Source organism: Rattus norvegicus, chromosome 3, assembly GCF_021556685.1.
Source record: "Rattus norvegicus strain SHRSP/BbbUtx chromosome 3, alternate assembly SHRSP_T2T, whole genome shotgun sequence".
Taxonomy (NCBI): Eukaryota; Metazoa; Chordata; class Mammalia; order Rodentia; family Muridae; genus Rattus; species Rattus norvegicus.
The window spans coordinates 104241110-104265664 of record NC_141536.1 but is presented as its reverse complement, the minus strand read 5'-3'; the positions used below and the strand labels follow the sequence as shown (position 1 = coordinate 104265664).

Below are 24555 nucleotides of genomic sequence, written 5' to 3'. Positions count from 1 at the left end.
ATTAGGAACTGTGGTAGTATTAAGCTGTGTGTATGTGTATGCTAAGACTGAGAACCTATAGGGTTTTTTGTTTTTTTTTTTTTTTTTTATTAACTTGAGTATTTCTTTTTTTTTTTTATTTTTTATTTTTTATTTATTTATTTTTTTTTTATTAACTTGAGTATTTCTTATATACATTTCGAGTGTTATTCCCTTTCCCGGTTTCCGGGCAAACATCCCCCTCCCCCCTCCCCTTCCTTATGGGTGTTCCCCTCCCAACCCTCCCACCATTGCCGCCCTCCCCCCATAGACTAGTTCACTGGGGGTTCAGTCTTAGCAGGACCCAGGGCTTCCCCTTCCACTGGTGCTCTTACTAGGATATTCATTGCTACCTATGGGGTCAGAGTCCAGGGTCAGTCCATGTATAGTCTTTAGGTAGTGGCTTATTCCCTGGACGCTCTGGTTGCTTGGCATTGTTGTACTTTTGGGGTCTCGAGCCCCTTCAAGCTCTTCCAGTTCTTTCTCTGATTCCTTCAATAGGGGGAGTATTTCTTATATACATTTCGAGTGTTATTCCCTTTCCCGGTTTCCGGGCAAACATCCCCCCTCCCCCCTCCCCTTCCTTATGGGTGTTCCCCTCCCAACCCTCCCCCCATTGCCGCCCTCCCCCCATAGACTAGTTCACTGGGGGTTCAGTCTTAGCAGGACCCAGGGCTTCCCCTTCCACTGGTGCTCTTACTAGGATATTCATTGCTACCTATGGGGTCAGAGTCCAGGGTCAGTCCATGTATAGTCTTTAGATAGTGGCTTAGTCCCTGGAAGCTCTGGTTGCTTGGCATTGTTGTACTTTTGGGGTCTCAAGCCCCTTCAAGCTCTTCCAGTTCTTTCTCTGATTCCTTCAATAGGGGACCTATTCTCAGTTCAGTGGTTTGCTGCTGGCATTCGCCTCTATATTTGCTGTATTCTGGCTGTGTCTCTCAGGAGCGATCTACATCCGGCTCCTGTCGGTCTGCACTTCTTTGCTTCATCCATCTTGTCTAATTGGGTGGCTGTATATGTATGGGCCACATGTGGGGCAGGCTCTGAATGGGTGTTCCTTCAGTCTCTGTTTTAATCTTTGCCTCTCCCTTCCCTGCCAAGGGTATTCTTTTTCCTCATTTAAAGAAGGAGTGAAGCATTCACATTTTGATCATCCGTCTTGAGTTTCGTTTGTTCTAGGGATCTAGGGTAATTCAAGCATTTGGGCTAATAGCCACTTATCAATGAGTGCATACCATGTATGTCTTTCTGTGATTGGGTTAGCTCACTCAGGATGATATTTTCCAGTTCCAACCATTTGCCTACGAATTTCATAAACTCGTTGTTTTTGATAGCTGAGTAATATTCCATTGTGTAGATGTACCACATTTTCTGTATCCATTCCTCTGTTGAAGGGCATCTGGGTTCTTTCCAGTTTCTGGCTATTATAAATAAGGCTGCGATGAACATAGTGGAGCACGTGTCTCTTTTATATGTTGAGGCATCTTTTGGGTATATGCCCAAGAGAGGTATAGCTGGATCCTCAGGCAGTTCAATGTCCAATTTTCTGAGGAACCTCCAGACTGATTTCCAGAATGGTTTTACCAGTCTGCAATCCCACCAACAATGGAGGAGTGTTCCTCTTTCTCCACATCCTCGCCAGCATCTGCTGTCACCTGAGTTTTTGATCTTAGCCAATCGTACTGGTGTGAGGTGAAATCTCAGGGTTGTTTTGATTTGCATTTCCCTTATGACTAAAGATGTTGAACATTTCTTTAGGTGTTTCTCAGCCATTCGGCATTCCTCAGCTGTGAATTCTTTGTTTAGCTCTGAACCCCATTTTTTAATAGGGTTATTTGTTTCCCTGTGGTCTAACTTCTTGAGTTCTTTGTATATTTTGGATATAAGGCCTCTATCTGTTGTAGGATTGGTAAAGATCTTTTCCCAATCTGTTGGTTGCCATTTTGTCCTAACCACAGTGTCCTTTGCCTTACAGAAGCTTTGCAGTTTTATGAGATCCCATTTGTCGATTCTTGATCTTAGAGCATGAGCCATTGGTGTTTTGTTCAGGAATTTTTTTCCAGTGCCCATGTGTTCCAGATGCTTCCCTAGTTTTTCTTCTATAAGTTTGAGTGTGTCTGGTTTGATGTGGAGGTCCTTGATCCACTTGGACTTAAGCTTTGTACAGGGTGATAAGCATGGATCGATCTGCATTCTTCTACATGTTGACCTCCAGTTGAACCAGCACCATTTGCTGAAAATGCTATCTTTTTTCCATTGGATGGTTTTGGCTCCTTTGTCAAAAATCAAGTGACCATAGGTGTGTGGGTTCATTTCTGGGTCTTCAATTCTATTCCATTGGTCTATCTGTCTGTCTCTGTACCAATACCATGCAGTTTTTATCACTATTGCTCTGTAATACTGCTTGAGTTCAGGGATAGTGATTCCCCCTGAAGTCCTTTTATTGTTGAGGATAGCTTTAGCTATCCTGGGTTTTTTGTTATTCCAGATGAATTTGCAAATTGTTCTGTCTAACTCTTTGAAGAATTGGATTGGTATTTTGATGGGGATTGCATTGAATCTGTAGATCGCTTTTGGTAAAATGGCCATTTTTACTATATTAATCCTGCCAATCCATGAGCATGGGAGATCTTTCCATCTTCTGAGGTCTTCTTCAATTTCTTTCCTCAGTGTCTTGAAGTTCTTATTGTACAGATCTTTTACTTGCTTGGTTAAAGTCACACCGAGGTACTTTATATTATTTGGGTCTATTATGAAGGGTGTCGTTTCCCTAATTTCTTTCTCGGCTTGTTTCTCTTTTGTATAGAGGAAGGCAACTGATTTATTTGAGTTAATTTTATACCCAGCCACTTTGCTGAAGTTGTTTATCAGCTTTAGTAGTTCTCTGGTGGAACTTTTGGGATCACTTACATATACTATCATGTCATCTGCAAATAGTGATATTTTGACCTCTTCTTTTCCGATCTGTATCCCTTTGATCTCCTTTTGTTGTCTAATTGCTCTGGCTAGAACTTCAAGAACTATATTGAATAAGTAGGGAGAGAGTGGGCAGCCTTGTCTAGTCCCTGATTTTAGTGGGATTGCTTCAAGTTTCTCTCCATTTAGTTTAATGTTAGCAACTGGTTTGCTGTATATGGCTTTTACTATGTTTAGGTATGGGCCTTGAATTCCTATTCTTTCCAGGACTTTTATCATGAAGGGGTGTTGAATTTTGTCAAATGCTTTCTCAGCATCTAATGAAATGATCATGTGGTTCTGTTCTTTCAGTTTGTTTATATGATGGATCACGTTGATGGTTTTCCGTATATTAAACCATCCCTGCATGCCTGGGATGAAGCCTACTTGATCATGGTGGATGATTGTTTTGATGTGCTCTTGAATTCGGTTTGCCAGAATTTTATTGAGTATTTTTGCGTCGATATTCATAAGGGAAATTGGTCTGAAGTTCTCTTTCTTTGTTGTGTCTTTGTGTGGTTTAGGTATATGAGTAATTGTGGCTTCGTAGAAGGAATTCGGTAGGGCTCCATCTGTTTCAATTTTGTGGAATAGTTTGGATAATATTGGTATGAGGTCTTCTATGAAGGTTTGATAGAATTCTGCACTAAACCCGTCTGGACCTGGGCTCTTTTTGGTTGGGAGACCTTTAATGACTGCTTCTATTTCCTTAGGAGTTATGGGGTTGTTTAACTGGTTTATCTGTTCCTGATTTAACCTCGATACCTGGTATCTGTCTAGGAAATTGTCCATTTCCTGAAGATTTTCAAATTTTGTTGAATATAGGTTTTTATAGTAAGATCTGATGATTTTTTGAATTTCCTCCGAATCTGTAGTTATGTCTCCCTTTTCATTTCTGATTTTGTTAATTTGGACACACTCTCTGTGTCCTCTCGTTAGTCTGGCTAAGGGTTTATCTATCTTGTTGATTTTCTCAAAGAACCAACTTTTGGTTCTGTTGATTCTTTCTATGGTCCTTTTTGTTTCTACTTGGTTGATTTCAGCTCTGAGTTTGATTATTTCCTGCCTTCTACTCCTCCTGGGTGTAATTGCTTCTTTTTGTTCTAGAGCTTTTAGGTGTGCTGTCAAGCTGCTGACATATGCTCTTTCCTGTTTCTTTCTGCAGGCACTCAGCGCTATGAGTTTTCCTCTTAGCACAGCTTTCATTGTGTCCCATAAGTTTGAGTATGTTGTATCTTCATTTTCATTAAATTCTAAAAAGTTTTTAATTTCTTTCTTTATTTCTTCCTTGACCAGGTTATCATTGAGTAGAGCATTGTTCAATTTCCACGTATATGTGGGCATTCTTCCCTTATTGTTATTGAAGACCAGTTTTAGGCCGTGGTGGTCTGATAGCACGCATGGGATTATTTCTATCTTTCTGTACCTGTTGAGGCCCGTTTTTTGACCAATTATATGGTCAATTTTGGAGAAAGTACCATGAGGAGCTGAGAAGAAGGTATATCCTTTTGCTTTAGGATAGAATGTTCTATAAATATCAGTTAAGTCCATTTGGCTCATGACTTCTCTTAGTCTGTCCACATCACTGTTTAATTTCTGTTTCCATGATCTGTCCATTGATGAGAGTGGGGTGTTGAAATCTCCCACTATTATTGTGTGAGGTGCAATGTGTGTTTTGAGCTTTAGTAAGGTTTCTTTTACGTATGTAGGTGCCCTTGTATTTGGGGCATAGATATTTAGGATTGAGAGTTCATCTTGGTGGATTTTTCCTTTGATGAATATGAAGTGTCCTTCCTTATCTTTTTTGATGACTTTTAGTTGGAAATTGATTTTATTTGATATTAGAATGGCTACTCCAGCTTGCTTCTTCTGACCATTTGCTTGGAAAGTTGTTTTCCAGCCTTTCACTCTGAGGTAGTGTCTGTCTTTGTCTCTGAGGTGTGTTTCCTGTAGGTAGCAGAATGCAGGGTCCTCGTTGCGTATCCAGTTTGTTAATCTATGTCTTTTTATTGGGGAGTTGAGGCCATTGATATTGAGAGATATTAAGGAATAGTGATTATTGCTTCCCGTTATATTCATATTTGGATGTGAGGTTATGTTTGTGTGCTTTCATTCTCTTTGTTTTGTTGCCAAGACGATTAGTTTCTTGCTTCTTCTAGGGTATAGCTTGCCTCCTTATGTTGGGCTTTACCATTTATTATCCTTTGTAGTGCTGGATTTGTAGAAAGATATTGTGTAAATTTGGTTTTGTCATGGAATATCTTGGTTTCTCCATCAATGTTAATTGAGAGTTTTGCTGGATACAGTAACCTGGGCATTTGTGTTCTCTTAGGGTCTGTATAACATCAGTCCAGGATCTTCTGGCCTTCATAGTTTCTGGCGAGAAGTCTGGTGTGATTCTGATAGGTCTCCCTTTATATATTACTTGACCTTTTTCCCTTACTGCTTTTAATATTCTTTCTTTATTTTGTGCGTTTGGTGTTTTGACAATTATGTGACGGGAGGTGTTTCTTTTCTGGTCCAATCTGTTTGGAGTTCTGTAGGCTTCTTGTATGTCTATGGGTATCTGTTTTTTTAGGTTAGGGAAGTTTTCTTCTATGATTTTGTTGCAGATATTTACTGGTCCTTTGAGCTGGTAGTCTTCACTCTCTTCTATACCTATTATCCTTAGGTTTGATCTTCTCATTGAGTCCTGGATTTCCTGTATGTTTTGGACCAGTAGCTTTTTCCGCTTTACATTATCTTTGACAGTTGAGTCAATGATTTCTATGGAATCTTCTGCTCCTGAGATTCTCTCTTCCATCTCTTGTATTCTGTTGGTGAAGCTTGTATCTACAGCTCCTTGTCTCTTCTTTTGGTTTTCTATATCCAGGGTTGTTTCCATGTGTTCTTTCTTGATTGCTTCTATTTCCATTTTTAATTCCTTCAACTGTTTGATTGTGTTTTCCTGGAATTCTTTCAGGGATTTTTGCGATTCCTCTCTGTAGGCTTTTACTTGTTTATTAATGTTTTCCTGTGCTTCCCTAAGTGTGTTCATGTCTTTCTTGAAGTCCTCCAGCATCATGATCAAATATGATTTTGAAACTAGATCTTGCTTTTCTGGTGTGTTTGGATATTCCATGTTTGTTTTGGTGGGAGAATTGGGCTCCGATGATGGCATGTAGTCTTGGTTTCTGTTGCTTGGGTTCCTGCGCTTGCCTCTCGCCATCAGATTATCTCTAGTGTTACTTTGTTCTGCTATTTCTGACAGTGGCTAGACTGTCCTATAAGCCTGTGTGTCAGGAGTGCTGTAGACCTGTTTTCCTCTCTTTCAGTCAGTTATGGGGACAGAGTGTTCTGCTTTCGGGCGTGTAGTTTTTCCTCTCTACAGGTCTTCAGCTGTTCCTGTGGGCCTGTGTCTTGAGTTCACCAGGCAGCTTTCTTGCAGCAGAAAATTTGGTCTTACCTGTGGTCCCGAGGCTCAGGTTCGCTCGTGGGGTGCTGCCCAGGGGCTCTCTGCAGCGGCAGCAACCAGGAAGACCTGTGCTGCCCCTTCCGGGAGCTTCAGTGCACCAGGGTTCCAGATGGTCTTTGGCTTTTTCCTCTGGCGTCCGAGATGTGTGTGCAGGGAGCAGTCTCTTCTGGTTTCCCAGGCTTGTCTGCCTCTCTGAAGGTTTAGCTCTCCCTCCCACGGGATTTGGGTGCAGAGAACTGTTTATCCGGTCTGTTTCCTTCAGGGTCTGGCGGTGTCTCTGGCAGGTGTCCTGCTGCTCCTGGGCCCTCCCCCACGGGAGCCCAGAGGCCTTATACAGTTTCCTCTTGGGCCAGGGATGTGGGCAGGGGTGAGCAGTGTTGGTGGTCTCTTCCGCTCTGCAGCCTCAGGAGTGCCCACCTGAGCAGGCGGTTGGGTCTCTCTCTCCTATAGGGTTTTTTTTAATGGACTAATTTTGTTTGACAGGTTTCACTTGTATATAGGGTGTTCTGGTTACTCTTCTCCCTATAGCCTCTTATCTTCCTCCCACTACAATCTCACCTCATCAGAGCTTCCTAACTTTTGGGTTTGTGTTATATTTAGTCCATTTATTTTAACTAAGTCCATCTGTGTGACCATTGTATGAAATAATTCATTAAAACATGGTATGGCCATCATTGTATATACAATTGAATGTATGGCTCCCACTCTCCTTGAATCTGTCAGTAACAAATATTTCAGCAGTGAGGGCTAGGGCCCGAGCCCCTCCTCCACCCATACCTCTGTTGTTAGGGGCCCATTCTTATGCCGCCGAGTGCTATAAGTTCATGATTATAATAGCAGTGTCTTTCTCACGGTAACAGAGTGGGGTGAGGGCTTTGGGTGGGAATTAGGGTAAGGAATTCAAGAAAATGGGTGAGGAGGTTTAACCAAAATAAAGAAGTTATAAAAAAGGCCATCTGGAAAACTGCCAATATGCATGTGCTGAATGCTTTAAAAAATGCTCCCAGAGGCTGTGAGTTAAACAAAAGCCCCAGTGATGGAGGTAAGAGACTCCCTTGCCAGTTGAGATTCAAGAGATACCCCAAAACAATATAGACTCTTCCTATTCATCTTGGTTACCCATCAGAACTAGATGATAATACCTTATTGTTGAAGATATCACATACTCTGGATATATTGATAAATAATGCTAGAACTGAGTTGGAAACTGTCTCCCTCCTGGCTATTTTAAATAGTTCTCAAAGGTGCTATAAAATCTCCTGAAGGAGAGACTTGGCACAAAATGAATCGATGATCTTATCCAGCTCTGACTCCTAAGATCTACAAGACCAATTTGCCAGAGAAGATTGGGCAATGGTGGCTTGATTGTTATGGGTATAATGGACTATTCTCTTATTGAATTCAAGACCTACTCTGCAGGGAAGAATTCATGTCTAACAGTACTGTGGTACTAGACAGCTGGTAAAAACAAGCAAACAAACAAACACATGTGACAGAGGAGATCACAGACCTAAGAGACATACTGCATACTATTGACATAGCATCAAGCCACCATTTGAATATTTCTTGTTTATACCTCCAGAAAATTATACTCCTAGCCTTAATCAGAGAAGCCTTTTCTGTCCAGTGAACAGTGGTAAATATAGAGACCCATGCCTGCACATAGTATTGAGGATGAAATAACTGAGTACCCAGCTCTAAGACATTCATTTCAGTCCCCCAAACCCCATAAGGTTCAGTGTTCATAGCTTTTATAAAGGTAGGACTGAAGTGTAGTTGAGAAGAAAGTTCGAGAGCCTGGCTAGAGTTTGATCAAGAACAAAGAAATGAATTGTTGCCACCTGTCATTGAGTTCATATCAATATGCTAGAATATCTGTCCCAAAGCACTGAGCACAAAGAAACTGTATTTCTCCTGACCAGTGTCCTCTGTGGCTCTGATCAATGTGCTCCTTCAAGTCCAGGGGCTGGGTTTCCCCATTCTACTCTTTGCACAGTGGAATGTTTTCCAAGTCAGGAAGTCCCAGTAGCCTTTGACTCATACCCCTAGGGATAACTGGTAGCCAGTTCTGGAATGCAGACAGAAATCAGGACCTTGGCTCCCCAGACTATTTTTCAGTACATCCCCACACTTCTTTAGTGGCAAAACTTCTCTGTTCCTTTGCCTTTCTCAAGTCTTCGTGGGTCTCTGATAAATTCCTTGGTTAGTTCCATAAAGGTCAGAAAATTCAGATTCTAGGCTTTCTATTGCTCAGTGATTCCAGACTCCAGTCCTTACCTATGCCAGCTTTCCCAGCCATTGTGTTTCAAACTTGTGGCAGGAAGCAGTACCATGAAGCTGAGTGGATACGTAATGTGAAAGGTATGGTGTGGGCTGTCCCCCAGGTCATGCTCCTCTCTGTCTAGTGTACAGTTGAAGCAGAGATCACTTGGTGTCCATGACTGTACTGCATGGTCATTTCACCCAGGCCAGAGGAAAAGTCTGCCAGATCATCGACTAATGCCCAAGGTTACTTCTTCTAATTGAGTCTTTGGCTCTCCTTGTATAGTACAAATGGTCTATTCTCTGACAGAAATGGGGCATCACCTTGCCGTTGGCCAAAGTCACTGGCATTTGTCCACATAGCTTTGCTGTCCTTTCTCTTGAAACTGTTGTTCAATATGACAATTTTTTTCCACCTTTTAGAAGTATAATTTTTTTTATTTTAGAAAATCAGGAGAGAGCTACAATGTCTGTTATTATAATTATCCACGTTTCTTTTTTACTAAGTGTGCTGGGCAATGCCTGGGGAAAAGTCATACTCAAAAGGAGTTTCTATTTTTAAGATATATAAATACATTGATACCTATCTTGTGGATAAAAAGACCAGGACACAAAGGGGCACTTGGAGCATAACAGGGCTCTCAGTCTTCCTCACGAGTGTCATAAAATTTTCCTCTCCCTCTTTGTTTCATAACACCAACATCTGGGAGGTCTTCTGTTGTACTTGGGGCCCATTCCTTTGAAATTGCTTCCTCTTCTCTCTCTTGGCATAGCCTGAATTGCACTTCTGAGGCTGCTTACAATATGAACGATCAATGCTTGAGGGGGTGTACCTGTTTCTTTTCCCCTGTGCTTCACCAGAACACTGATAGAATCAGCTTCACAGGTATCTGATATAATCTATCAGCAGCAAGATATCAGTGCCTTTGTTCCCTTTCCCTCCCAAGCTCCCTCACCATCTATGTGTCTTACCCAAGGCCAGACACTTGGCTGAACTTCAGGACACATCCTGATTCTGTTTACAGGTGAGGAAAGGCCATGTCTAGTGCCCTGAAGAGAATGGGGGCAAGAAAGTTCATCTCTGCAGCCATGTGCCTGACCAAGACAAACAAGTGACTCACTGGCTTCCTCTGCAGTTTGATGTCACAATCAGCTCACTATTTCCTGACTTGGGCAAACACTGAAGTCAGGATCACCCTATATTATGCTGATTTCCACCTCTTGGATTACAATTGCCTCCTTCAAAGAAAGGCGAACACTGGACAGGCCCAGCCTCTCACTGGCCATATGCTCTCTCTGGGTTCTCTGCACTGATATAGACACAGAATGATGTTTTTTTTTTCTCTGAGTCTTCTTTGTCCCTCAAATTTTGTTTCTGCAGAGATTTGCTAAGGACTTCTGTTTATTTAGGATCTGTCTCCCAGAAAGTCTGAGCATATATTTACATGGATTCTGGAAAAGGGGAGTCTAGAGAATGAACACACACACACACACACACACACACACACACACACACACACACACACACACATGCAAACACATACACAGATATACTCACACATGCAAACACACACACATACATACAGAGGCACATACCGGCACACACAGACACACACACATACATATATCTACATATATTACACAAAGGCTAGGATTGAAGAATTACATTTTTCTTTAAAGTATGTGGATAAGTAAGTTTTTACTGTGAGAATAGGCTTTTCTTAAATTTAAAAAGAGTAAGCAACTATAATGTAGTAAGAAAAGAAAAACATGTTTGCCTGCCTCCCTGCCTCAAATGTCAACCCTCATTTATCTCATCCATCTTCCTTTCAGGAGAATATTTCTAGATGTCTGCTATCTGAAAGCCATTGTGCTGAGTGCCAGGGCACAATTAACTGCCACACCATATCTAGCAAGCATAATTTGGTCCAATTTTATGCCTTCCAGAGATTCATTTTTTTTATAAAAAATAATGTAACAAATCATGAAAAATTATAACTAGAGAATTGTAAATAGTAAAAATGTAAAAGTCCTCTTCCCATTTTTCATCAGAGCAGTGTTATTGGCATTTAGACGAATATTCTCTCATCTACTGCATTTTCTATAAATTCATAACATTCCAGAATGCTAAAGTAGACTAACATTATTAAAATAAAAACAAACAAAACAACCTTCCTGGAAACTTTCCCACGTGGGGAGGTTTTGGTGAAGTGTGTGGGATGCCTGCTAAGGTTTTCCTTGCTTTGGGGCTGTGGCACCAGGCCGTGCTGTCAATCACTGAGGTTTGTGTTCCCTGCCCTCTGCTGATGACCACTTAAGCTTGCTTTTCTTCTGTTGCCATCATGAATCGTCTTCTTTGGTTTATAAACAAGCACCATAGTAAACACTGTATGCTCATCTGTGTGTACATTTTTATATTTATAGCATTACTGAGCAATTGAAATTTTTAAAGATTTGAATTCATTGTTGAGAAATTCATACATGTATATTTATGTACCATCTAGAATTGTGACAAAGTATTATTGATGCTGGAATATGAGAATTCTTATTTTTTGTAGGCTTCTGAATATAATATTCCATATTTTATGTTGAATATGATTATTTATATTATTATTCTCAACCAATAACTTTACACTTGTCAAGTGTATTGTATATTTCGTATTGTTTTTGCTATTGAAATCAATCTATGCTATAACAATAAAATTTTACAGATTAGAGAATTTATAAATGATAAAAACTTATTTGGTGTGGTAGTTCTGCAGGCCGAGAAAGAAGCCCAAGAGGAAGACACTGACATGTTTGGTAATGGGTAAAGGTTTGCTCCTCACAAGACACTGGACAGGTGAACTTGCATAGTAGATAGGTCAAAGGTCAAATGGGGCATGGAGCCTTCTGAAGGCTTTTCTCTAAGGAAATTAATCCTATCTTTTGAGTGTGGAGCTTTAATGAGCAAGATTTCCCAAGCCCTGGGTTGTAATATCATCACCTTAGAGATTAGGTTTAGCATGTAATTCCGAAGGGACAATTGCACTCCACAGCAGCCACCGAACTCGACAAGGCCAAACTTGCCTTCTTTATGTATGTGTGTGCATAAGCACACGTGTGTGCGCACAGCAATTTTTGATCTGCAATATAATTCACCAGTCATATTCTTAATTTTCATTTCTATTAGATAGTTAATTTTTATTGTTTTAAAGTAATCTTCTTATATTTAGTATCAGCTAATGTCTTCTAAATATGACATAGAACCTGCTCACGTAAAATCTGCACATTATGGTTGCCCAAACAAGACTTGCATTGATGGGCAGTACCCAGCTGACCTGTAACAGGAATGGGGCATATTTTACAGAGTTCTACTCCTAAATAAAGAGCCACAGGCAGTCACTTGGTACAGAGGAAAGAAGAACCAGTTCTCTCCAGAGTTATTGCCCATATTAGGTTACATAATCCCAGTGCACAGCCCTAAACACATGCACATAGAAACAATATTAGATATACTCTGTAGGTTATATATATGTACATAGTTATTACCTATTATATTATATAGCTAATATATATTGCATATATAATATATACTATATATGATGTAATCTGTATAATGCTATATATATTTCATAACATATTATATATAATATATATAGCATTATATTTATATATAATACATAATGTAAAATATAGTAAATATATAAACTATATTATGAATACTATATAATGTATAATATATTACATTTTACATATTATACAATATGTAATTATATATGATATATACTATATTATAATTTTTTATTAATAATACATTAATTCAATCAAATAATTAACATTATATGTGATATATCACACATTACATATAATACCATATATCATATACCATATACCATATACAATATACCATACATCATACATCGTACACCACATATATATAGTTTATAATACATATGTTATATATAGTAAATTATATAATGTATAAAATATAATTAATACATATTAGTATATAATTAATATATAACAAATAATGTAATTATATATTTATATATAGCCGTATATATAATTTATTCATATATATGTCCCATCCCTGTGACAATAATATATATTATATATAGTATGCAATATGATATATGGTATATATTATATAGTTATATATAATTATATTATATAATCATAATATTACATATTATGCATTATATATTATACATCATACATCATATATCATATATTTTATCATATGTGGTAGTATATATTATATCCAATATCCTATATTCTGTATCCTATTTTATAAATTATAATGTATTTAATATTTAATGCATTATATAATATATAATATCATGTATAATGTAATATATGATACATAAAATATATGATATAAACAATATTATGTATAATACAATATATAATAATATGTAATGTATAATATATAATATATAGTAAAATATACCATTTCTAATGTACTATATAATACTTATAATGTAATATGTAATGAAGTATGTAAAAGGTTGTGATTTTGAGATGAAATGAAGGAGACACAGGAGGAGTTGCAGAGGGGGAGAAGGTATGAGGGTGTATGAAATGCTCAGAAAAATGGAACAAAGGCCCCGTCCCAAACTGAACTTACTCAGCGCAGACAAGATGGCTCAGTGTGTCTTTCCATACTGAAAGACATGTGCTGCTAAGCTTGATTGTCTGAGTTTGATCCCTGAGATCCATACAGTGGGGAGAGCAAACAGATGACTATAAATCGTCCTCTGACCTACACACATATTAAATAAATATGAATGAATAAATAAAGTGATAAAGAGGTGTAGGCAGTTTAATAAGATAGTGATTTGGATTGATAAGTAGCTAGGATGTTGTCCAGTTCTTGTCTAGTGTGTTCAGAACTCTCCAAGCTTTATACCCAGCACAACGTAAAACATTCCTATAATAGGGTCAAGCTCAGCATATAGAGAGCTCCAGGTCCACCAGGACCACATGGTACCCAATCTGAAACAAAACAGTGAAACAGCCAGAGGGCTCACATGCTGAACTGAATCCTAACTTTGGCTAAAAGATCCCCTATCAAAGCACAAATCATTCTTTCCTCACCTGTGTACGGGGATGGTCCCCTTCTGCAATACCCCCCAGCTCTGCTTGTTGGTGATCTGTTGCTGTTTGAGCAAGCAACTGCAAAGTGTTGGCTGAATTGTAAGGATGACTTACACATTTCATTCAGAAAGTTGTGAAAGACAACTTGTACACTTAAAGCATGAGTGAATATCTGAGCCTTATAACTATATTCATGAAGTATGAATAAGTCCGTTTCTACTTAGTGAATAATTGGTGTAGAAAATCAAACTAAAATTATGAACCTTCAGTTGAGGAAATGTAAAGATCCCATCTCACTCCATTTCCAAAGAGGCTTGGTCAAAGTATTGCCAAATATTATGACCTGGTGCTAGAAAATGGATATTTTTCTCCAGCATGTATGATTGGTGCAGATATTTCATACCTTTCTCCAGGCAAAAGCCTCTTTGGATTCTTTTGCAGCAGAAGAAACACTGTATCTCAAGTCAGCACTAACCCTGCTGGGGCAGGGCCAGGCAGGAGACAGGAACCACACCAGCCATTCATGGAAAGATATGTACTGTGAAGAACTGTCAGCTAGGTGGTAAGTTACATTCAAAAGGGGAAGTTCCAGGTCCATCTGGCTTCATTGGAGGGAAGAAACAGCCACCACACTAGCTTTAAGGAAGACGAACAAGGAAGGACCTCAGATACTGCGAGCAGACGACACTGGGAGCAGAGAAGAGCACGTATTAAGGTAAATAACGCGGTTATTTGGGCGCACAAGTTGTGTATGAAGGCTGCTATGCAATGTGATAATCTAGAAAAATGTTTACATCCAAGAAGGAATCAAGTTATTTTCCTTTCAGAGGGGTGTGTGTGTGTGTGTGTGTGTGTGTGTGTGTGTATGTGTGTGTGTGTGTGTGTGTGTGTGTCTACAAACTACAATAAGCGCCTGTTATCACATCAGACCATCAGCTCACCCCAACAGTCATTGACTGAAGAATATGTGAAATCCGAGGCTTTGTTCTCTGGGAGGCGAATGATGAAAATAGCTTCATGTAGCTTTCTGTTTCTGGGAAGAAAGAACGTCTTAGTTACTTTCTATGGTCAAAGCAGACTGTGGTGAGAGTTACACGGAATTAGAGACACATACAGAAGGAAATAATGAGAATGCATGCCCATTAAGAGCTTTACTGCTCTTCTTCATTTCCAAAGAGTTCATCTCATTGACTTCTCAGAATCACTTTGTAAATTGCAAATCACACTAATGTTGCCTGTCATAAAATGAGACTTTTCTGAGTTCCCCCAAATCCCATCCAGAGCAAGCAGCTGGGCAGGTGTCTATTCCATTCCCTGCCTTACTCATTGTCCTAATTTGTTTTCTATTGGGATAAATATCATGACCAAAAGCATCTTGAGGAGGAAAGGAAGTCTTATACTTTCATGTCCCAGTCCATCACTCAGGAAAATAAAGGTAGGTAAGGGCAGAATCCTGGAAGCAGGCCTGTTGTAGAGGCCATGGAGGGACTCCATTCATGGACTTGCTCTCCATGAATCTTGCAGCTCACTCAACACAACCCAGTACCACCTGTCCAGAAATGCCACAATAGGTTGCCCACTCCTTCAACATCAATCCTTAACCAAGACTGCCTACTGGCCAGTCTGATAGAGGCATTTTCTCAACTGAGGCCCCCTTTTCCCAGATGACACCAGTTTGTCTCAGACTTACAAAAACTAAGCAGTACACCCATTAATTTCAGAGGAATATTAAGCTGTTCATCTCAAGCCAGACGCCATTTCACATTGAAAGACACAACCTGCTTTCTCATTCTGAAGTCCCCCAGCTTCAAAAAATAAACAAGGCTGAGGGATCTGTCAGCTAATAGAGGATCTGTACAGGAAGGCAAGGAAGTCTGCATCTGATACTGATAACCAGACACTCTCTTGTTGAAAAATACAATTTAACATAGGAAAGTGACAAGGCTGGGGTGGGGATCTGCCTGGGGCTACCTTGCTAGCAGCAGGATTTTGGCTTCAGTCCTAGAAACACCCACACAAGTTTTGGAAGCTCAGCCAAGAAGCAGGGAGAGGTTATTTGAGACAAAGTGATTGCGATCTATCTGAAAGGCGCTGCTCTTCTCCATTCTATCTCACGGGGGCTGCCAGGACTGCTGAGTCACCTGCTGGGGACACTGCTCCTACATAGATTTCCTTTTATGCAGCCACACAGAATAAAGGCATTTTAGTCCCTGAAGAATGTGTGCCTCTTGTCATCTGCATTCTTCACATTCAGCTTGTAACATAGGCCTGTACAAGATTCTTGGCTCTGCCGCACTCTAACGTTCTGGTCACTAGCAACTACCTTCTGCACTCTTTCTCTTGAATAGATGTTTTATTCTAGGACATTTACAAGGACTCTCATTCAGTTTGGAGCGTTACCCGGATGCAGTCAGAAGGTGTATTCCTCATCTTCCACTTGCCACAACAGACCCACTGCTACATGCATTTTTAGGTATGAAGAACCAAAATCCCCTTGACACCACACACCAAAATAAATCTTTTCCTGGTCAGGGAGGATCTGTCACGAACTCTGCACTGTTATCAATACATAACTTAGATTTTAATTGAACATGACACGATACATTTTATATTTTAATTGAGCATATTAAAAGCTATATATTTTATTTATATTTTAATTGAGCATGTTAAAAGACATGGACAATTTCATAAATTCATTTTATGTTACAAGATTTAAAATACTCTAATAGATGAAGCTGAGAGTGAAATTACTAACAAGATATTTAAGTAAAGAGACATAGCTACAAATAGCCAATTAAAGGGAGAAAAGGACAACTGGCTTAACAAATCTACTGAGCTTGTCTTATATTCTTGATCTCCCTAAGCTGTATGGTTCCTGTGCCCATCACAGGCAGCAACACCAACATGTGTTCATCTTCCTTCTCTAGTCATGAAAGGCTTGTAGGTACATGAGATATTAATTAAAAATCAAATGTTATACTCTGGGTATGAGAGAACTTCAGGTTCTCATACACTGCCTTAACATCTTCCTGGAAAATTATTACCTCATTAAATGATATCTCTTTTTCTGAGTAAAGTCCTTTGTCCCCAAAGTATTATATATTTGAGCTCCTATTGATTCAAGTCTCGAATAATGGATTTTTATTTTGTAATTGTGGTTTCAATTTAAATACAAGTGAAACGACAGTCCTGCTAAATAGCCATGTAAGGGAAGATTTCTTCAATTTTCTCTTATCTCATGCTGTGTGCTGTTTTAGTGCCTTGCTAATGTGATTATGACACCATGAGGGATTAGTGGCAACGCAGGTGCTATTTTGGTATGATACCAGGTGATTGATGGTTAAATATTGCTAAATATCCCTAGGAAAACATTACCTCATATGAGGAAGAAAAACTATAACCATTGCCATACTTAACTCATGAATTCCCCAATGGATTTCTTCCTCATTGTGCATCTCAAATAAAACATGTGCATTAAGGTTGGTTATTATGTTGGCTCATCACCTTCTTGATGTAGATACACCCAAAACTTAAAAGTTGGTATAGTCTGGATTAAAACACAAAGGCCAAGAGAGGTAGTGCCCTAGTGTGGTATAAATAGGTACATGTAGTTACACTTCTTAATACAGGTATTATGGGACATACCTTTGAGAATTGTATGACATTCTCAAAGAATTACTAAAACTATTACTTGAAAAACACATTCTTTGGCCTCTGCCTGAGCCCAGAGCTGAAAGTCAGTCTCCAGGAGCTCTGACACACCTGAGAACAGAGGTAAGACCACTACTTCTGCTCTGAGGGACCCACCTGGAGCCCTCAGGACACAGGAACCAAGGAACAGTCTGGGACAAGATCCTTCCAGTTTCTGCCTGCGCCCAGAGCTGACCCGGTCCCACAGCTCTCTATACCACAGCTCTCTATACTCAAATCCCATGGGGAAAGAGCTGGATTCTCAGAAGTATGGAGAATCCTGAGAGTTCAGGGTAGACCACTACTTCTGCTCACATTCTTGGTACAAGAAGAACCTGCCTAGAGACCTCTGGACACACTGACCTAGGAACAGACAGGGACAGGATCCTTTCAATTTCTGCCTGAACAAAGAGATGAAAGCCAGTCTCCAGGAACTCTGACATACCTGAGAGCAGAAGTAAGACCACCACTTCTGCTCCAGGGACCTGCTTGGAGACCGCAGGACACAGGAGCAGTCTGGGACAGGATACTTCAGGTTTCTGCCTGTGCCCAGAGCTGACTCTGTGACACAGCTTTCTGTACCCAGATCCTGCTGGAAGAAAGCTGGTTTACAGGAGTGCTGACACACAGGTTTACCGGAGGGTCAAGTCACTGTCAGAGAGAGCAAGACCAGCTAACACCAGAGACAACCAGATGGCAAGAGGCAAGGATAGCAACCTAAGCAACAGAAACCAAGACTACATGGCATCATCAGAGCCCAGTTCTCCCACCAAAGCAAATACTGGATATCCCAGCACACCAGGAAAGCAAGATTTGGATTTAAAATCACATCTCATGATGATGGTAGAGGACTTTAAGAAGGACATAAATAACTCCCTTAAAGAAATACAGGACAACACAGGTAAACAAATAGAAGCCCTTAAAGAGGAAACACAAAAATCCCTTACAGGAAAACACAATCAAACAGGGGAAGGAATTGAACAAAACCATCCAGGATCTAAAAATAGAAATAGAAACAATAAAGAAATCACAAAGAGAGACAGTGCTGGAGATAGAAAACCTAGAAAAGAGATCAGGAGTCATAGACGCAAGCATCACAAACAGAATAGAAGAGACAGAAGAGAGAATCTCAGGGGCATAAAATGTTCTCCATAGAAAACATCGACACAACCGCTAAAGAAAATGTAAAATGCAAAAAGCAACTTACCACAAACATCCAAGAAATCAAGACACAATAAGATCAAACCTAAGTGTAATAGGTATAGAAGAGAGCAACAATTCCCAACTTAAAGGGCCAGTGAATATCTTCGTCAAAATTATAGAAGAAAATTTTGCTAACCTAAAGAAAGAGATGCCCATAAACATACAAGAAGCATACAGAACTCCAAATAGAACGGACCAGAAAAGAAATTCCTCCTGTCACATATTAATCAAAGCACCAAATGCACAAAACAAAGAAAGAACATTAAAAGCAGTAAGGGAAAAAGTCAAGTAACATATAAAGGAAGATTTATCAGAATTACACCAGACTTCTCACCAGAGAAAATGAAAGCCGGAAGATCCTGGGAAGATGTCATTCAGACCCTAAGACAACACAAATGCCACTCCAGGCTACTATACCCAGCAAAACTCTCAATTAACATAGATGGAGAAACCAAAATATTCCATGACAAAACCAAATTTACACAATATCTTTCTACAAATCCAGCACTACAAAGGATTTTAGATGGAAAACTCCAACATAAGGAGGGAGACTACACCCTAGAAAAAGCAAGAAGTAATCTTCTTGCACTAAACCCAAAAGAAGAGAGACACACAAAAATAATCCCACCTCTAAACAACAAAAATAACAAGAAACAACAATCACTGGTCCTTAATATCTCTTAACATCAATGGACTCAATTCCCTAGTAAAAAGACATAGACTAACAGACTGGCTATGTGAAGAGGATCCAGCATTTTGCTGCATACAGGAAACACACCTCAGAGACAAAGCCAGAAACTACCTCAGAGTAAAAGGTTGAAAAACAATTTTCCAAGCAAAGGGTCCCAAGAAACAATCTGGACTAGCCATTCGAATATCTAATAAAATCAACTTTTAACCAAAAGTTATCAAAAAAGATAAGGAAGTACACTTCATATCCATCAAAGGAAAAATCCACCAAGATGAACTCTCAATCCTAAATATCTATTCTCCAAATGCAGGGGCACCTACATACATAAATGAAACCTTACTAAAGCTCAAAGCACACATTGCACCTCACACAATAATAGTGGAGACTTCTACAACCCACTCTCAGCAATGGACAGATCATGGAGACAGAAACTAAACAGAAAAACAGAGAAACAAACAGATGATATGAACCAAATGGATATAACAGATATTTATAGAACATTTTATCCCAAATCAAAAGAATATACCTTCCTCTCAGCAGCTCAAAATTGACCATACAATCAGTCAGAAAACAGGTCTCAACAGATACAAGAAGATTGAAATAATCCCCTGCATTCTATCAGACCACCTATCACATACACATGGTAATTGAACAATGTTCTACTCAATGATAACTTGGTCAAGGAAGAAATAAAGAAAGAAATTAAAGACATTTTAGAACTTAATGAAAATGAAGGCACAGCACACCCAAACTTATGGGACACAATGAAAGCAGTGCTAAGAGGAAAACTCATAGCTCTGAGTGCCTGAAGAAAGAAACTGGAGAGAGCATACACTAGCAGCTTGACGGTACACCTAAAAGCTCTAGGAAAAAAAAGAAGCATATACCTAAGAAGAGTACATGGCAGGAAATAATCAAACTCAGGGCTGAAATCAACTAAGTAGAAACAAAAAGAACCATATAAAGAATCAACAAAACCAGGAGGTGCTTATTTGAGAAAATTAACAAGATAGATAAACCCTTAGTCAGACTAATCAGAGGGCACAGAGAGTGCATCTAAATTAACAAAATCAGAAATGAAAATGGAGACATAAGAACAGAAACGGAGGCAATTAAAAGAATGATCAGATCCTACTACAAAGGCCTATAGTCAACAAATCTGAAAAATCTAGATAAAATGGACAATTTCTTAGACAGATATCAGGTACAAAAGTTAAATCAGGATCAGATAAACCATCTAAACAGTCCCAGAATACCTAAAGAAATAGAAGCAATCATTAACCCCCCCCAAAAAAGCTGAGAACCAGATGGCTTTACTGCAGAATTCTATCACACCTTCATAGAAGACCTCATAGCAATACTGTCCAAATTATTCCACAAAATAGAAACAGAAGAAACACTACCCAATTCTTTCTATGAAGCCACAATTACAGTTATACCTAAACCACATAAATACCCAACAAAGAAAGGAAACTTCAGACCAATTTCCCTTATGAATATTGATGCAAAATGACTCAATAAAATTCTACCAAACCAAATCTAAGAACACATCAGAATGATCATCCATCATGATGAAGTAGGCTTCATCCCAGGAATGCAGGCATGGGTCAATATGTGGGAATCCGCCAATGCAATCCACTATATAAACAAACTCAAAGAAAAACCCACATGATCATCTCATTAGATGCTGAGAAAGCATTTGACAAAATTCAATACCGCTTCATGTTTAGCTGGGATACACAGCTAAACAAAGAATTCTTAACTGAAGAATATCAAATGGCTGAGAAGCACCTAAAGAAATGTTCAGCATCCTTAGTCATCAGGGAAATGCAAATCAAAACAACCCCGAGACTCCACCTCACACCATTCAGTATGGCTAAGATCAAAAACTCAGGTGACAACAGGTGCTGGTGAGGATGTGGAGAAAGAGGAACACTCCTCCATTGTTGGTGGGATCGCAAGCTGGTACAACCACTCTGGAAATCAGTCTGGAGGTTCTTCAGAAAATTGGACATAGTACTACCTGAGGACCCAGCTATATACTCCTAGGCATATACCAAAAAGATGCCCCAACATATAACAAGGACACATGCTCCACTATGTTCATAGCAGTCTTATTTATAATAGTCAGAAGCTGGAAAGAACCCAGACTTCATTAACAGAGGAATGGATACAGGAAATGTGGTACATCTACACAATGGAGTATTACTCAGCTATTAAAAATAATGACTTCATGAAATTCATAGGCAAAATGGATGGAACTAGAAAATATCATCTTGAGGTAACCCAATCACAAAAAAACACCACACATGATAGGCACTCACTGATATGTGGATATTAGCTCAAGAGCTCAGATACAATCCACAGACCACATGAAGCTCAAGAAGAACAACCAAAGTGTGGATGCTTCAATCCTTCTTAAAAGGGGGTATAAATATATTCTTAGGAGGAGATATGGAGATAAAGTTTGGAACTGAGACTGAAGGAATGGCCATTCAGAGCCTGCTCCACCTGGGGATCCAGCCCATATACATATAGCTACCAAACTCAGATAATATTACTGATGCCAAGAAGTGCATGCTGACAGGAACCTGATAGAGCTGTCTCCTGAGAGGCTCTGCCAGAGCATGGTAAATACAGAGAAAGATGCTCACAGCCAACCATTGAACTGAGAATGAGGTCCTCATTTGAGGTTTAGAGAAAGGATTGGTGGAGTTGAAGAGGTTTGCAACCCCATAAGAACAACAACACCAACCAGCCAGAGCTCCCAGGGACTAAACCACCATCCAAAGAGTACACATGGACAAACCAGAGTACACATGGACAGACCCATGGCTCCAGCTGCATATGTAGCAGAGGATGGCCTTGTTGGGCATCAATGGGAGGAGAAGCCTTTGGTCTTGCCAAGACTGGACTCCCATTGTAGGGGGATGTCAGGGTGGGGAGGTGGGAAGCAGTTGGTTGTTGCAGAGGGGGAACACTCTCCTAGAAGAAGGGGGTGGGGGATGGGATAGAGAGTTTATGGACGAGAAACCATGAAAGGGAATAACATTTGAAATGTAAATAAAAAAGTCCAAATGTTAAAAAAAAGAAAAAAATACACATTTCTTTTCTACCTAGTTTTTCAGTGAAATTTTGCTATAGTGATATTTACACATGTGTTTATTTGCATGCTAGATATATAGACTTTCTCACGACTAGGCTCTTTTTTTTTATTAACTTGAGTATTTCTTATTTACATTTCGAATGTTATTACCTTTCCCGGTTTTGGGCAAACATCCCCCTAATCCCTCTCCCTCCCCTTCTTTATGGGTGTTCCCCTCCTCATCCTCCCCCTATTGCCGCCCTCCCCCCAACAATCACGTTCACTGGGGGTTCAGTCTTAGCAGGACCAAGGGCTTCCCCTTCCACTGGTGATCTTACTAGGATATTCATTGCTAGCTATGAGATCAGAGTCCAGGATAAGTCCATGTATAGTCTTTAGGTAGTGGCTTAGTCCCTGGAGACTAGGCTCGGTTTTAATCATATCTTTTTTTTTATTAACTTGAGTATTTCTTATATACATTTTGAGTGTTATTCCCTTTCCCGGTTTCCGGGCAAACATCCCCTCCCCCCTCCCCTTCTTTATTGGTGTTCCCCTCCCCACCCTCCCCCCATTGCCGCCCTCCCCCCAACAATCTAGTTCACTGGGGGTTCAGTCTTAGCAGGACCCAGGGCTTCCCCTTCCACTGGTGCTCTTACTAGGTTAATCATATCTTTTATACTGACAACTAGCACAGTTTCTGTCAGTCTGTATGAATGAATGTCTTAGGGAGGAAATGAATGAATATGTGAAGATACTAGAGACGAGGGCTGGCGAGATGAGGGCTGGCGTATCCCAGGATCCTAAGGCATCTCTGTAGTTTCCTTAATATACCCACATTTCCCAAACTCAATCTTGTTTTCTTCCATGGAGTAGCTATGTGAGAGACGTTTAGAACTCCTCAGATTTGTATTTATTTTTTTCCATTTCGTTGCACAGAGGTACGTGCCCAACTGTAGCAGGAGCTAATACGGAATGTGCCACACGAATCCTGGGTACCTTCGACAGTGTGTGGAGAGACTAGCCCTACTCCGTTCGCCTGTGGCAAGAATGAGAGCGGCAGACCTGAAGGCCTCTGAATTGCCACCCTCATTGCTACTCACTTTTTTTGTGTGTGAAATAAAATCTTTTTCAGACTTCATTCATTCCGTGTTGTTTGCTTTAGTTCTGTGTGGCAAAGTTTCTATTGGTAAAATTCCCATGTTTATTCCTGGCCTCTGCTGAAATGGGTGATTATGTTGATAGCTCATGTCTGGACCAATTGTCTTATCAAGTGGTGAGTCAGCCTTCCTCGGTGTTGTATCCTGCTCCAAACATCCTTTCTCACTTCTTACAGTGTGGACATGCTGAGAACTCCAAGTTTGTGCAGTTCTGCTTCTGTTTGGCTTAGTGATCCCCTCACGTCTTACAAGCAGCCAGGGGCAATCAAGCCCCTCAGTACTTTCCTCGGGACACCTACCCAGCTAAGGATCTGGTTTAATCACTGTCAAATCCTTTTCTAGAAAATATGAGGGTGCAAACATAATTCAGTCACATTCTTTGCCGCTTTATAACAAGGTCACTTTTTCTCTGTTTCCCAACAGCGTGTTTCTCATTTCTGTCAGAAACCACATCAGAAATGTGCTTAATGTCTATATCCTGCCTGTAACCTCTACATTTTATTTATGTATTCCCCAAGAAAACGCTAGTGTTCTCTGCAGATCTCCTCTCTTCTGAGCCCTCACTATGATCTGTTCTGCAGTCCCTTCTCTAGTCCACATGTAAAAACTCTTCCAGCGTTTACTCAGGTACTCATTCCATGTCTTTGTGTACACTTTTCAGGTATTTGCTAGAGGACCATCTCACTCCTGTCATCACATTCTGTATCAGAGTTCTCCAGAGAAACAGAACACAGGATGTGTGCCCACAATTCCTTATGGTAGCTTTGCTAGGTGGAATTGGCTCAGGTGACTATGGATGCTAAGAATTCTCATGATCTGCTCTCTACATGCTGGTGCCCTTGTGTGTGCTTTCATTCCCAGTCAACACCTAAGAGCCAGATGTCCAGGGAGCTGATGAAGATGCTTAACCAGTTCCAACACTAAGAGTTAGAGGGTAGCTTTTCTCTTCCTCCACCCTCTA

At 39.9% G+C, this 24555-nt stretch overlaps 1 long non-coding RNA gene across 2 annotated transcripts in view; it reads left to right on the top strand.

The window, feature by feature from the left end:
- LOC120101634 (uncharacterized) overlaps positions 1-23575 on the top strand; it is a 29362-nt gene extending 5787 nt beyond the window's left edge. The window contains exons 3-4 of one of the 2 annotated variants that reach the window (XR_015683741.1): positions 14213-14483; positions 23374-23575. This is a non-coding gene — a long non-coding RNA (uncharacterized LOC120101634). Of the gene's footprint in view, positions 1-14209; positions 14484-23373 lie in introns of both variants that reach the window. The other variant, XR_015683742.1, reaches the window with a different exon arrangement.
- Positions 23576-24555: the final 980 nt, after the last annotated feature.